This window comes from Carassius auratus, chromosome 43 (genome assembly GCF_003368295.1).
Source record: "Carassius auratus strain Wakin chromosome 43, ASM336829v1, whole genome shotgun sequence".
Taxonomy (NCBI): domain Eukaryota; kingdom Metazoa; phylum Chordata; class Actinopteri; order Cypriniformes; family Cyprinidae; genus Carassius; species Carassius auratus.
Window position 1 is genome coordinate 8,201,946 of NC_039285.1, and position 16,604 is coordinate 8,218,549.

The 16,604-nt window shown below is 38.1% G+C and overlaps 1 long non-coding RNA gene across 3 annotated transcripts in view; it reads right to left on the reverse strand.

Moving 5' to 3' along the window:
* The window catches only part of LOC113061605 (uncharacterized), a 31,128-nt gene that overhangs the window by 6,316 nt on the left and 8,208 nt on the right, over window positions 1–16,604 (reverse strand). Inside the window, exon 4 of one of the 3 annotated variants that reach the window (XR_003278390.1) lies at window positions 1,891–2,080. The exons of 1 other annotated variant lie outside the window; for it this stretch is intronic. This is a non-coding gene — a long non-coding RNA (uncharacterized LOC113061605). Of the gene's footprint in view, window positions 1–1,890; window positions 2,081–3,220; window positions 3,698–16,604 lie in introns of those variants that run through there. One more of the 3 variants, XR_003278388.1, reaches the window with a different exon arrangement.

Sequence of the window (16,604 nt, forward strand, 5' to 3'; positions counted from 1 at the left end):
TCATGAACACAGCTGGCGTCATTGTCCTGCTGCAGGGAAACATATCTCTCTTCCACACTCACACACACACACTTCTCTGCTCAAGTTGCCATAGTAACTAATATCTAAAGTCTGCTTTTACTCCTGTCCTGTCATTATATGAGCTATCACTTGTTAAGTTTACCCATTGTTTGACTTTGGAAAAACGTGCTTATCACGTTGATTCACTTCATTTATACTGACAGAGAATCACATGCTGAAAATAGTAGTAACTGCTATGTAATACAAGACTATGATGTTAGATAAATATACTTAGAAGTACCATATATAGTGGAACGACAGAACAATATACAGATTAGATAGACAGACAGACAGGCAGAAAGACGATTGTATGTTTTCTCAGCACATCTGGATCAGTCTGGCACTTCAAGAGGTGGTAGAGGGAGACATACAGTACAAAGTAGCATCAGATCAGATGAAACAGATGTTGTCACTTTTAATGACATCGTAGATTACCCCAGAGCTTAGTCCAATTCTCTCTTTTACTGGGTTTCAGAGGCTGGGAGAGGCTCAACTATTGAGTCCTGGCTTGTGGCTCCCTTATAGCCCCCACTCTTCAAAAACTCCTTCATCAAAAGTTTTTCGATGCAATAGCCTTCACTATCCTTTGCCTTTTGCTTTGGTTCTTTTCCCATGAGCCAGACACTATTCTCCCAATGGAAGACTCCGGCACTCTCTCTTCCCAGAATCCTGTATAGCAGTGCTAACGACATTACTGAGTGATCAGCCCAGAGTCATTAATAGGAATTTCCCCATCTATTATACCCGCTCCATTAGGCACAGTTTTGCATACATCTACTCCTCCGATTCAAATCTGCCTAAAAACACTGATACGTGCTTGTATTCACGCAATGTCCATTTTCTGGGATCTATCCTTGAAGCATTGGTGTATTCACTTTCTTTAGACATGGTAATGCAAGAATGAACATTTTGTGTGGATTTTTTTTTTTTTTTTTTTTTTCTGAGATCATAATGCATGGCATAACCAGAAAACACTGCAGCCTCTTCTTTAGTCAGATACAAGGACAATATTCCGTGTGGAAATAAATCTAGCTAATTTCCACTGGTATCTGACAGGCGCTGCCAGTGTCCCTGTTCCCCTGCAGAGCCCACAGCTACCCAAGCAAAACAAGCCGCACTCATCTGAGAGGGCCTTGACCTCTGTTCATGATCTTTGTCACTGGCCACTCCAGGATGTGGTTATTACAGAAACTGATTGTAATTGGTTCTTCTGGTATTCGCCTGATTATTCTTTTGCTAGGCAGCTGAGTCCCTGGAGCCGTGTCAAGTCATTTGAGCCCTTGGTACAGCGTACACGCAACACCTACATGCTGCCTTCCACTCATCTCCATCAATCCATCTTATCTGGGTTCCCGCAAGTCAGGTGGAAATAACTTGTGGTGTGGCGCATGTGTCTTAATCTATGCACGTAATTTAACGAGAACAGCCCACCCTCAGAGCTACATTTCCTGTGAGAGTTCCCACTGTGTTAAGTCTAATATCCTGTCCCGGATTAGACCATCAGATCACAGCAGAAAGAAGCACTGGAGAGGTGTGAGATCCCATAGCCAGACAATGAAGACCTCTTAAAAAACAATATTAGGGAGCATTCACCAAAATAAATAAATAAATATATTCAAAAAAATTACAATGATTTTTGAAGGACCATGTGATAGTGAAACCTGGAGTAATGGCTGCTGAAAATAAAATTTTGCCATAAAGAATAAACTTTTTTTAAATATTCTTTATTAAAATATAATACTATATATATATATATATATATATATATATATATATATATATATATATATATATATATATGTATGTATATATGTATGTGTGTGTGTGTTTGCGTGTGTGTGTGTTTGTGTGTGTGTGTGTGTATGTGTGTGTGTTATATTAAAGCCAATATGGTCCAAAACAGGAACAGTTGATTGTTTTCGGTCCAGGAAGTGGAGCTTTGTAATAAAGAAGATCTAATGGGGAGCCTGCTGACAGGTACTGGTGGTAATTTAGTTGGTTCCAGCGGTGTTAGTTGGCTCTATTAAGAGAAAATGAAAAGAGGGGGGAATTAGAAGTGAAGTGTAAGGTTTAGGGCTCATTACATTTGACTACGTCCGTCCTCGTGTCCGGGAGTTGATCCAATCATGCCCTCGATCCTACCCCCTCAATTTACCCTTCAAATAACCCCTGCCCTATCCTGTTCAGCTGCCCAAAGGTTTAATTCCTTGTCCTGGAGTTAAAACAACAGGATCACAGCCATGGTGCTAATACTCAATAGACACTGACCTACTTTACAGGATTTGTGTTGGGGGGAAATCCCTGATCCACTGCCCTAATGCCAGCGATGAAAGCGATCTAATGGTCCTAACTGCTCTGTTTAATCTGAAATCATGCTCTTGTTATTAATTTCCCATTATAGGAATGCAGCTCTCCGATGGGATTAGAGAGTCATGCTTTCTCTCTCTCTCTCTCTCTCTCTCTTATTTTCTCCATTGCCATGACCTCTGCGTGCAGACATGCATGCATGAACCATCTGGCTGTGCAAGCGCTCATATCCCCTATTTGTTTGTTTGAGCATGTGCTTAGTATTTGCTTCTACTGATCTCTCATGGCTTTTCCTCGTGATTTTGACTTTAACACCATTCGCCTACAGTTCAACCTACGTTTAATTCAACAGATATTATGTAATATTAATCAGAATTGTATCCTTTCAAAACAATCAGCATTATTTTCCTTTGACAGATGAAAATCCAATTGAATCACCACAGATGCACTACTCACATGTACTGTTCCTGTGGCTCAGTGGTACAGCATTGTGTTGGCAGCGCAAAAGGTTGGGGATCAATTCCCAGGGAACACACATAGCTACTGGTAAAAACAAAAATGTTTATCCTGAATGCACTTTAAGTCGCTTTAGCGTCTGATAAAAGTAAATGTGATAAATGTACTGCATGTCATAATGTACTGCATCTAACTCATAATGTACTGCATCTAACTGTCTCATAACAGTATGTGCAATTAATGATGAATATATAAAAAGCAGTGGATTTAAATTAGGTAAACAGAGTCAAATCTCCATTTTCCAGTTCATTTTATTACCACCAGGGGGCTCTTGTTTTACCAAACTGGAGTTTAAAGATATAAAAGACACTCATCTAGCCCTGAATAAAAGCAATGTGACTCTTTATTTGTGCAATTAACATCCATAATTAACACTTTACATTAGACTGTCCATATGAAACATTAAAATAACTACAACATTCAAAACAATTATAGACTGGCAATATAATACAATAGATATAAAAAATAAACAATGTGCACATACTGTATATTACTCAAAATGAATCAAAATACACTACAACATTTTTTATTTTTTTTATATATGTTTCCATGTTTAGAAGTCACCTTGCAAAGATCACCTTAATATTTGTAATTTAGGCTTAAAGGTATATATCACAACTAATTTAAAGGAAAGAATAACAGATCACAACACTCAAAGATATCAAAATTTGTTTTGGGAAGGAGAAAAGAAGAAACCTGACTTAGGCATGCTGAAGAGCAGTATGCTGTTTCTTCATCAACAGATGCCACGATCCGCGCTGCCAGCATGAACATCCACAACAGCCTCTCTCTCTTTCTCCGTTAGTACATTTTCCTATCAATCCATCACAGTAATTTTATATATGAAAGGCTAGAATTCAAATGGCTGAATAAGCAAAATAAGGAAAAAAAAAATATCCTTATGAACAAGACTCTTTGAGTGCATATCTAATAATGCCAAGCTGACATGCAATACATCATATTACCCATTAGCAGTTATGGGGTAAAAGAGGAAACAAAAATCTGCAGGCTGTTGACAGATCAAAAGACCCATTTGCATCGCCTCGTGGTCTTTTCCATTCAATTTTACCATCAGAGTAACAAATACTTCATAATGCTGTGCACATGAAAAAAATAATTAAATCACTACACAAGCTCAGTTTTCCACCTGTGGCTGCATCATGTAGTGGCGAGCAGATTATCAATACTATATTGTATACAGTTAAAATGACAGAAAAATATAAACCTACAGTACTAAAGTGAAAGTTCATACAAAACTGAAAATTTGGTCACCATTTACTCACTTTCAGGACAATCAGATTTTTTCTTCTGTATAAAATATAATTAATAACAAAAATATTAAAAGATGGCAGCAGCATGATTCAAAGAATTGTGAGATATAGCTAAACTCAGAATTGCAAGATATAAAAATTCTAAGATATTAAAACAAAAAAGTCAGAATTGCAAGAACTGCAGAAATGTTGACTCAGAAGAGTCAGAATGAGGGTTATAAACTCTTAAAAATGACAAGAAACAAAGTCAGAATTGATATATATATATATATATATATATATATATATATATATATATATATATATATATATATATATATATATATATATAAATCAATTACCTTTTTAATCAAACTTTTCTATTTTTAATAAAAAATATTATTTCAAAAAAAGAAAAAAAAAGAAAAAGAAAATATTGTATATATATCACAATGGCTATGGCCCAAAGATGACCTGTTGCGTCTAACTGATTCAGGGTAATGAGCACAGGTCCTAGTCATAGCCTTGTACAAACGAGTCATGACTTAGCAAGAACCATACAACAGAAAGAAAGGGCATCGGTTTCAAAGAGCTCAAAGAAATTGGAACACAGCTGAAGATTCTAAACACTGCATAGCGTTTCAGACGGTCTCTTAATATAGTCCTCGCCAAAGTACACGTGATCCTCTTTAACGGCTGTTTCGATTCGTTCAAATTAACTTGCTTTCAAATTCAAATTGAATTGCTTAATTAGATAAATTCATTCCATACCTCCTCTAAAAGCTGTGGGAATACACATATAATAGAACATCCTTTTGCATAGAACATGACCAGGTTCAAAAGTTCAAGCCAGTCGCATCGGTGACTGTCAGAAAGAGCTCTGTGGTCAGGCAACTGTACACGCACGGTTAAAGATTCATAAAACCACAAAAGCGCAAAATCTATGCACGAGGATGACAAATTTATGCAAAGTCAAAGTCCAAACACTGTGGCGTGGAAGACGGCAAATATGGCTTTTAAAGACCCTGCCGTTCAGTTTAAGATGGTCCTAAAAGACGCCTTTATCACAAGTTACTCCAAGGACCTATATTTAAACCTTGTACTTTTAGGTTCAAAGAGCAATGCCCTTAGAAACTTGGCACCATGAATAATTTGCCAGGAAAGAGGCACTATGCATCTTTTAACATGTGCAGTCACTTCAGAGTGCAAAGCCTACAAATGTCATGTCCTCTTAAGATCAAAAGTAATTGGTCAGGCTGCACAACAAGACACAGGGGTAACAAGGCAGTTTACTGGTGTAACAGACTCAAATGACAGAGCAGTGTGCGTGCAGCAATGAACTAATAGAACTACTACAAGTGAGGAGACAGGCTTGGTTTTTCATTGTCATTTTCTTATTTTTATATGTACATGTTATATATTTCATGATGTTTTTATTCTTGTCTAAACATCAGTGAAATTGCTATTAAAATGTGTTGTTTAGAGAAAATGTAATTAACATTTTATGTAAAAGCAAAATAATCCAGATTTCATGTCAGTAAGTTGATATAGCATAAAACCAAGTAAATTATATTGCTAAATATTATACAGAATTGTTTAAATGAGCAGTTTACCGATCTCAAAGCTCACATATCCACACAATGGAGTTTGTCACAATTAATAAAAAGTTGTTTTTCTTTTGATCCTATATCATTCTTTTTTTCCTCCTAAATTCAGTTGATATCAGACATCCTAGAATTAGACATGTTCATCTAACCTCTTTCCCATTTATCTTTGCCAAAATATAGAGGCACAGCTTAACTCATACTCTGTTTAAAAAGAAATTGGGCATTGCACACACAGCGATCTGAAGAGAGACAGAGATGGGGAGAGAAACAGAAATACAGATGGTTCTTGAGGTGTTGGCAGTTGTGTAAGTCAGTGTTCTTGGTCAGGTCAGTGAGGATCTGGAGACCACAGAGCAGAAGATGTGGATTGGGTCAGTGAGCAAGACTGTCTGGTAAGAGGAAAGAAAAGGAGGGGGTTGTCTGTGATGTCTTTCTGTATCCTGGAAGGAGGTTAGCTGCAGAGGAGCAGGTGTTGCCCTCTCAGTGTCCATAGCCAGCAGCGCACAGCACAGCCCCGAGAACCCAACTGTCATCTCTGATGAGTGAGAGTCTCCATGTTCAACATGCTTCTCACTAGGTAACACAACTCAGTCCAGTGTAACTTTACAAAATGAACATCATCTTTGCTTATTTCACAAAGGTGAAAATGATTTCAGCAAGTACAGCATGTTCTTGGATCAACATAATTGTGGATCCTGAAACAACATCAGGTATGAGGGATTTTTTGGGAACATTTTGTGAGAAGTATACAAGAAATGTCAGTTTTAAGTTTACAACCATTGTTATGTGCTTTGTTATTCAGCTATCATTTCCCCATGAATAAAGGGATAAATTATGGGTAGGGTTGGGTCTATATTTATAGACCGTTATGGGATAAATATAACATGTTGATCCAGGAGCATGTCTTGGCAAAATCATGACGACCATTTAACATAATAGGTATAATTTGCATGTAACTAATAGCAACAAACAGAAAAGCACAAGTAATGGCAAGCTTCATATGTCCCCCAGTTTCATATATCCCCCAAATAATGGGTTTGACAGTTGACTGTGAAGCCTGGCTCCATACAGTAACACAATAAGAAAGCTGGTAAAATATCATGGCATGCATAAACAGTTGTGCTGCCTTGAGGGGTATGTAATGTCTAATCATTCTAAAACAGTTCAAATTAGTCTTTACAGTTTTGCATAGTTTTTTTTTTTTTTTTTCATGTTTATAAAATATAAGTCCGGGGTCCAAAATTACACCTAGGAATTTAAAATCATTGACTTCCTCTATTTCCTCTTGATTTATTCTAGTTATAAGCTTTTCCTTTGCTTTCCTTCTCATTGAAAAACACATTGACACAGTCTTTTTCAAATTCAGAGTTAAGTGATTGTTTTTTAGCCATAAGGACACTCCCTCCATTTCGCTTGTTAATATATCTGCTGCTACACAAGGGGTTTTAGCTGACATATAAATAATTGTGTAATCAGCATACATCTGACATTCTGCTTTTTTGCAACATAATGGTAAGTCGTTTATGTATAAGCTAAAGAGCAGAGGCCCCAAAATCGAACCTTCCGGAATTCCCGTTGTAGATTGTCGGGTAGTTGAATATTCTGCATTGATTTTTACACACTGCTCTCTTGACTCAATATAGGATGTAAACCAGCCAGTTGCTTGATCAGGAAAATTAAAAGTACTTAGTTTGTTCAAAAGCACTTCATGGTTCACAGTATCAAATTCCTGTTTAAGATCTATGAATACTGCTCCAACTACATTACCCTTATCTAATGAAGACTTGATGTTTTCAGAAAGGTAGCAGTTGGCCGTTTCAGTTGAATATCCTGGTCTAAATGCAAATTGTTTAAGATAAATAAGTTAATTATTTTCAAGGTGGTCAACCAGTTGTTCTGCAACAATTTTTTCCAGAATCTTGGAGAGAACTGGTAAAATAGAGATTGGTCTATAATTGCTTACTTTATCTGGTGCACCAGCCTTCAAAATTGGCGTTATGACTGCAGTTTTCCAGGTTTGTGGAGATTTACCAGGAAGGGTTGCCTATGAGTGGGCTACTTTGAATTTGGAGTTCTCCTCTCATATGAGACTCTATTTTTTTTATTTTTTTTCATATAGAGTTCTGTATTATTTTTTTTTTTTTCTCAGAGTGCTCCAGCCTTATTTCCAAAGATTGAGTTGATGACTCTCAAACATATTTGAGATGCACCATTCCATCTATGAGCTGCTTAATTAGAGAGCCACGAGAGCCCCACCTTAGAACAGTATTTGATCATCCATATTATGGTAAGTGTGCATGTGAAGTCTTGAATTCTTGAGTTGGTGATAGCCCCGTTCATCTTGGGCGCCACTCCATTTATGTATCCCCTGATCTAACCATCTAAACAGGTTGTTGCTACTAGGGATCTATTGAGACAGCTCCTTCTTCAAGCTTATACGAGAGCAAGCGGTAGTCCCTGTGTGACGGGCAAGACGTTGTATAAATACTGGGTTCTTAGCCGTATCCCTTTAAAGGAATCCTTCCTGATTCCAAGCCTTTAGCTCTACCCCGGGCCGAGGACCTAACAAATAACTGGGTATGTAGCTTAGGCCTTTGGCCATAAGCGATAATGCCATGGACTGCCATCTAAACGTCCCAGGGGCAACTCCCATGAAAATGGTAGAGTTGGTACTTAGTGTTTGCCATGAAATCTGGCCGGCTCTCCCCTCAGCATGGCCGTGTGGGTATACTGTTCCCTATAGTGCCCCCTAGAGGACACAGTTCGCAATTCCCTTGAAAGGGAACGTCTCAGGTTATGAATGTAATCATGGTTCCCGGAGTACGGAACGAGACACTGCTTCCTTTAGCTCCCTGTCATGTTTCGGATGCAAGCTTTAGACGAAGAAGTGAATGACGTGTTCTCTTGGTGCTTATTTATAGTCACGCCGGTAGTGACGTCAGAGGCTGTATGCTGTATGTATGTAATGTATGCTTCAGACATGGGTCACAACGAGGTGTTTCCCAAAGCGCCCCCTAGAGGATGCAGTGTCTCGTTTCCTACTCAGGGAACCATGGTTACATTCAGGGGCACTGGACTGGGGGTAAAACCAGTACTGATTACCAGGGCCCCAAAGGAAGAGAGGGCCCTTGAAAAGTATGGAATATATATTTTCAAGGGGAGGGGGGCCCATTAGGACTGCTAATGCATAGGGCCCGGGATCTTGTGCAGCGCCCCTGGTTACATTCGTAACCTGAGGCGTTTTATTAAGATATAATTACAGGCGTAATTATATACACCTGGAGCAGCTGTATTATAAGGTACAATACACTGGCATTTCAAGTTGTGTGTCCTGTAGGGACCATCGGGGCCCAATAATGGTTTAAATTAGGAAACTGAAAAAGTAAATCCAAAAGTAAATATTTACACATAACCGACAACAGAATGAGTCTAGCAAACTAGCAAAAGTTAGCCTTCACAATAAACTTCAACCATTTATTACGATCTATGATGTTATCCACACATTTGTTGTGGGAGGGGAATCAATCATCTGCAGGCAGTGTGACTTGATTTTAAAGTGAATGCATGATTTCTGCAAAGCTAAATTTAAACAAACACTTTTTAACCCACAATAATCAAGTAAATATCCGAATAATAAATTTTCTAAAATATACTTAATAATAACATTATCATATTACACAATAACCACAATAATCAGAAAAGCAAAATAATCATAAAATATCTGAAAGTAAGTTACAAAAAATTTGAGTGATGCTACCATTACATTCAGGGTGAAATTAGGTTATTTTGTTTAATGTCCTATTCATTCTGACCGCATCCATTATAGCAATAAAACAGAGCAGTGTCTTCTGACGTAAAACTCAGAGCAGAGGGAGCAAAAATAGTATGACTGAGGTCAGAAATATCCAGTCACAGACACATTAAGCAATATGGGGCAAGCTGTGCTGAGAAACATTCTGCCTTCTCAAAGATTAGTAAACCAAAAAAAAAAAAAAAGTACAATATTTTGTTTATTCTGTTACTTTGTTTATTTTGTTACTGTGAGGATGGTGTTGTAACCCAGAGACTTCTATGTCCGAGGCAACGTGCATTGTTTTCCTTTTTTATTATTGTTGGTGCATAGGGTATTAAATGGTAAGAACATAAAATATTTAATTGAAAGTACTGTGTGTGTGTGTGTGTGTGTGTGTGTGTGTGTGTGTGTGTGTGTGTGAGAGAGAGAGAGAGGGGGGGGGGGGGGGCAGGAGCAGGGCAGCTGTCGGGCCCTCGTCAGCGCAGAAGTGGGTTACAGGAGCTTACATGACCCAGACATGCGAGTCACCCCCAGGGTCAGGGGCCAGTCAGGCATGGCAAGCTAGCACCAACCCCATTCCGCCAATCCACTGAAAGGATTTGTAGAAGGCCCCAAAGGGCCAGTATAGCAAATCTTGGAAGGACACATACAGACAACGGTGAGAATCCCTCCTAATTTCTCTATACTGTGTCATATACAGCATGAAGGCAAATTCAAACTTACAATACTGTAAACATCAGATTTTCATGAAAAGAATTTGCGATAACAATATCATTGTAATATCTACATCAATTTTGAAATCTGGTATTTTGCAATCGCTGTTGCAGACTGAGCCGAGCCTCAACAGCGGTCTACACTTGACAGATCACAGTGAAAAATCTAAATTTGTCTGCTTTGTCTCTGAAAGCAGTATGTTAGCATAGAACAAGGCATTACTTTACCATCTGTGGCTCATTATTTGTTTTTAGTAAAATGGTAAATATATATATTTCTGGTTTAGTAAAAATTAACTGTGAGGTCATGAGACATCTGACAACTGTGCTCTCCTGAAACGAGAACTTTCCTGTTGATTGCAGAGCACTCTGTTCTGATCCATTATGGCTCAGACCAAATGCCCCACAGCACTGAGAATAACTTTAATTACTGCGCTCGCTGTTCAATTAACAATGCAATAGAGATCACTGCCAGAGCCGCTGTTGATAACAACTATCAGTCATTTGGAATTTATAGAAATTCATTAAAAACACCTGAGCAGATTTTCAAATGAACCCCCAGGAATAAAACTCATTTCCTCCCTTCTTCTGTTTTTCTTCTCCTCACAGACAGCAGCTACATTCTAATCCTCTCACACACACTCATTTAATTCACAGAATAGGTAGTACATGGAAACTTCTAAAGCAAATAATAGATGTTGTTTTATTCATCCTGTGCACAAAGAGGTTCACTAGTCTATCACTGCAACATTTGGGTCCATAAAATCAAAAGTATCCCCTAATGGTTTATTGAACAGTCTCTGACCATTCAGATTCAGCCTCTAGTGAAACTTCAGCGATCCTCTAAATTTTATCCATTTTGATGGCTTCAATCGAGGCAATAACAGGAATTCCTGTGTATCCTGTGTGGAATTTTTGTTTCCATGGCTACGGAGGACAGCAATTATTGAGGAAGAGAGAGTGGAATTCACCCCTTTGTCAAGATTTCATAACAGCTGTAATAACACTGGCATCTATGCTAATGTGAAACTCCTTAATGAATCTGCCTTTTCCTCTCTGAGGACAATATACTCTATCAGGTGCCAAATCAATGTCTATTATAATTTCTCTGTGTTAAAATATGCTTCCTATAACAAAGACATGTAGGTAGGCTATGCTTTGTGGTTGTCTCAGTCTATGTTTTTGATGTTATGTATAAACAGAGCACATCCAATTGCTCAAAAAAGAGAACAGCTTGAGGTATATCCTATCTGAGCCCATCAAATGTGTATCCAAACTGAAAGAGATTAGGTAAATAATCTCTCATCTCCCTCAGGACAGTAATCCCACCCTCATATCTACCACCTACCCATACAAAACTCTCTCTGACTCCCCATCTTTGGAAAGAAAAATAGACATTTATGTCATGCACTGACGTTTGAACACTGGAACTGCTTAAAAATTATTCTTAATAAATGTTAACAAATCTAACTTGATTGCTTACATGAAAATAAAGAAGAGAAGTAGCTTATGCAAGGGTGTCAACTTGACAATTTTAATATTTTCATTATAAAGGGATATTACAAAAGACTAACAGGATAAAAGTGATATTAAGGACACAGGAACAAGCAAACAGGTTTACCAAATTGAATAACATTCATTCAGTCATAATAATAATAATAATAATAATAATAATAATATTTTAAAACTTTTCAGTTAGATACAGGAAAAAGTATTTTTAACAACAACAAAAAAAGGGTATAAAACAACAAACAAAGTATAAAATATACATTAATATCCTAATAAATTTATTTTAGAAAATGGAGTTTGCCAGTTTTACATTTTAGAAGTTCTTTGAAATAATAAAAAGCAAAATTATATGAATTCCAATTACCTCTAAAATGTAAAATTGGGAATGTAATTTATTATGGAAAAATACATTTCTTAACATAAATATATTAGGAAATAAATAAATAAATAAATATACACACACACACACACACACACACACACAATATGCACTGTTTATGACTATAGGTATTTTCTTATTCATTGCACTATAGGCTTTTGCGTTCTCTAGCTCTATTGATGCCGTGAACCCTACCTCAGAGTGACAGTCGCATTAAAATGTCATTAAAGTGTGAAATAGGAAAGAGGCGTGAAGAAAGGTTTAACCCCAAGGTACTTCTGAGCACGCTTGGATTATACAGATAAGAACATCAGCTTTTCTGTTGTTATTTTTCTTTCTCTTCTACTTTTTACTGGTTCCCTTTGTTCAGTTTGCACAAGACCAATGGAAAAAATGTGTGTATTTGGCAAGGGTTGTGTGGGGGCTGATGAAAGAATGGCAGGGTTAGGGTGTGAGTGCATTAAACAGGCATGCTTACCTTTATTCTGCAATCAGTCTATTTTCTATGTGTCTTTTAGCAAGCTCACCTCTCACTCCACAGATGCATGCCTAAGCAATGGGGGATGACACTGCCGTGCACCGGAGTGCACTGTAAAAATACACTATGTGCATATGTGCTGCCATCTACAAAAGAGCTCAAACAAAGACAGTGATATCTGGGATTGTTCCATGATAACAGCAACAACAAAAGAGATCAGTCACGCAACTCACAATAAAATTCCCTGCATTTAGTCTGCCATATCTAGTGAATATCTATATTATATATAATACACAATATGCACCGTGTATACAAGATATAGATAGATGGATAGATAGATAGATAGATAGATAGATAGATAGATAGATAGATAGATAGATAGATAGATAGATAGATAGATAGATAGATAGACAGATAGACAGATAGACAGATAGACAGATAGGATTGCATTTCATCCCCCCAAAAAGTTGGTTTTACTAAGGGTCTCAAGCTGTGCTCTTTCAGGAGGGAAGGGTGCAGTGCTTGTGTCAAGTCAATGAGGCTGAACACATTAAAACTGATGGGAGTATACTTAGACAGGTTAGGGCTCACCAGGCGTCTGCTGCCTGGATGCACTAAATCAATCAATACATCTGAATGAATCTACAAAAACAATTCTGACTGCATGCCCTTTTTATTTTGAGAAGTAAAAATAATAAAATTATAAATATATAATTTCATTTATTGTATTTGTATGTACAGTTGCAATCAAAATTATTCAACCCCCTTGACCTGCAAGACATTTGCTGCGAAAAATGTTAATTGCTGCATGTTTAGTAATTTGTTTTATGTTTTATTTTATTTTTTTCAGTACCTTTGAATAGATACAAAACACATGCAAGAGACATAACTTCAAATTACTTGCACTTTTGAATTTTCTTCAGATAGATCAGGGCCCGGTTCCCCAAAACGTTCTTATCGCTAAGTAGTTCTTAACCTATTCCTTAACCTCTCTCTTAACCTTATGGCACGATTCCCGACACGCTAAGTATATCTTCTGTAAGTCATACTTTCGTAAGGTCTCTCTTAGCGTTGTTTGAGCTCAAGACGCTACTGTGCAGCAGTCTTTAGAAATCAGCGCAGCGAAGTACAAGTCAAACTATGGTATGTTGACAATGTTGTGGCTCAACAATGATTGTATGTTATTTTTTAAGACTCATAATAAATTATGTTCGCAATGGATACAGGCTTATTTATGAAGTTGACTTTATGTGGTATCAGAACTAATATGGTGGTAATTAGCACTAGGCTTTTTCGTAATGTAAATAAAGCGAATTGGCTGAATCAATTTTTTGATAATTAAAGTCTGGCAAACAATTTGGCTCTAAATGGCTAAGATCTATAAATGGGTAATCGTGGTTGTGTCTAGTAAGTGACCATAGCAGCGATCCAACGTGTCCTTGTATTGAATCAAAGACGGAGCCGGACGCGGAGCCATTTAGTCCATGTCAATTTTTTTTATTCGGCAAAACTTAAGCCCTTCTGACATTTTGCCTGACGTGGCTATATTAAAAAAAAAAAAAAAAATTTGCCTCCCAAGACAACTCATTATGGACCTGCTGGACCTTCTCAGACCTGCGCTTGCCAGCCTAATTTTGCTTTAAACCCTGAAGCCCAGTGCTACATTTCTTTTTTTTTTTTTTTTTTTTTTTTTTTTTTGCTACAGAGAGATTCATCGAGGTCGTGGGAGAGGGCTACGGCCTAATCAAGACCTCGGTGTGGAGGTGCGTCCACACGGTCACCAACGCCCTTCTGCGCCATGCCGGGGATTACATCCTGATGCGGATGGCACACTCATCCCTATCGCCAATCCATCAGTGATTGATCAGGCGTAGGCTACTTATCGCGAAAGGGAGACGCGGCCATAAACGTGCAGGTTATAGTGGACCACAGGGGTGTGATCTCCGACCTGGTGGCAATGTCCAGCAAAACTTCAACTTCCTCTGACGAGAGGCTTGGTGCCCTTTTTGACGTTGCTTCCCCATCATATTCTGTATCTAACTCTCTCTCTCTCTCTCTCTTCATTGTAGATAGGTTGCTTTTTATTTAAAACAAACCAATTGAAATCAATACCGCGCTAAACGGAAGTAACTGCAGCTGCTTTGCCAGTCAATTCTGATTGTAAAGTACCTTACCATTAATATAAAAGTGTATTATATAATTTTTAAAAGTCTTTAAACCCATGTCAAGAAGCGGCACAAGTGGCACAACGGGATAAGGAGGGTGGATGATTAGCGAGGGATACCCGGTTCGTCTAACCGTCACAACATATCGTGTGAACATATTACTGACCATTTGTTAATTTAATTTATAGTCTATATTCTACTGATAACTTAAACTACGTTAAAATAAATGTTACTGTAATAATTTGAGAAATGTTTCATTTGCATAGAACTTGTTGTCTTTCTTAACGCTGTATTGCACCTTCGCGTGAAGTGGAAAATCGATTCATGAGCAATCGATGCCAACTAATTCAGCACCTTCACTTTGGACAGCGCTCTTGTTACGTCGGACGTAAGAGGCATGTAACGCTTCTTCTCGGATAACTCGTTAAATGCATTAAGTGAAAGAGAAAACGCAGAGTTGGTGTTCCACACATTTAATGGCTGGTACACGGCAACGCACTCCTCTCATACATGAGAGATTAACTCTTTCTTGGCGTTACAAATAAAGTAAAGAGAAAAATAACAACGAGAAGGCAGAGCGTACTTAACATCCATGGGGGTCCTCATTAAACACACATATAGTCCTTCTGCGTCATCACCACATAGCGTGCGTTACAAGTCAAGTGATTAGTCTCTTAAAGGGCACACCGCACTATAATGTGATACATGCAAAATACATAGTTTTGGCCGTTACAGATTCCCCACCGGAAAGAAAAAGGCTGTCCCCAGCCGTACACAACATAAGGACAACGGTAAAATTCAACTCCATACATGGAAACTTGGAAATCCATCAACCCAAAACATATTTTACATACAGAAGGCAATAACTGGCATACACGTCAGTACAGCTTCACATTATACAGTATGCTTTTCAACGGCATATCACATAAAAAAAATAAATGTTTGTGTAACCAACCCAAATGTGTAAAACAATTTACTTGTTTTTCCTCAACACAACACATGAAACTATAACAATTAGAACAATGCTTTCTAGAGTCCCACTGCTACGCAAGGAAAGTAAAGCGTATTAGTAACTTTTAATACAGGAGAAATTCAAACAAGCAAACACATTACTACTTCAGATCCAATCTGTCAGTATGATACTCGTTAGTCCATCTATTGTCTGACCACCCTGAGGTGATTCTAGGTGCCAGTCTAGGTCTGAGATTGTAGCGATGACCTTCAAGATCAATGTCAAAGTCAGGAAGATGTGTATGTTGTGAAGATGTGTTAGCATCAGCGTCTGCATTACGAGGACAACTGCTCATGTTATGCTTGGTCACGTCATGTGAATTGTCAATAGGATCGTCACAATTAACATCAGCCTCATTAGGCAGAGAAAAGCAAGCGTCTTGAGGTTGGTCTGCACCCCTCTGTGTCACCAGCAACGTGTCCCCCAACCCCTCATCTGGTGTTTCAGACTCATCCTGAGACCCATTAGGTGTATGGCTGCTGCATGCGTTCCAAGTGTGGAAAGGCTGCATATTGACCACATGATAGACACCAGCATCCTGTCCTGTGTCCAACTTCGCAAGTCTGTAATTCACATCAGACAAAACTTGAGTGACACGGTATGGACCAGAGTACAAGGGTGCCAGTTTTGCTGTAAAATTGGCCAGAGCATCTGATTTAGGGTGGGTTTTCACTCTGACAAGATCACCAATGGCATAAAAAACAGAGCGACGTCTTTTGTCATAATGCTGCTTCCTTTTGTTGTGACTGGTTTCCAGGGCTGCCCTAGCATGGCCATGTGCCTCTTGCAATGTCAAACGTAAGCTCTCAGGATAA